Raw genomic sequence first — 285 nt, 5'->3', positions numbered from 1 at the left:
CCCATGCTTTGACTTCTTACTGATACAGGGTGACATTGGAGTCTGGTCGTCACCTTCCTGGGATTTCCAGGGTTCTGCATCCCAGAAGAAAAACTGAACAGAGAAATCTGTACTATACCAAAAACAGACAGTTCATTAAGAGCCAGAGAGGAAGGAGACCAGAGCTGGAAGGGTGTTAATTGCTCAGTGGTTGTGCTGGGAGGCTTGGGACCCTTGATGTGACAGGTGCATAGTACCAGCTTTCTCACATGGCTTTCTTTTTTATATGTGCATTCGTGTTTGGCC

This window comes from Myodes glareolus, chromosome 3 (assembly GCF_982192425.1).
Source record: "Myodes glareolus chromosome 3, mMyoGla1.1, whole genome shotgun sequence".
NCBI lineage: Eukaryota > Metazoa > Chordata > Mammalia > Rodentia > Cricetidae > Myodes > Myodes glareolus.
This window is presented reverse-complemented; position numbering follows the sequence as displayed.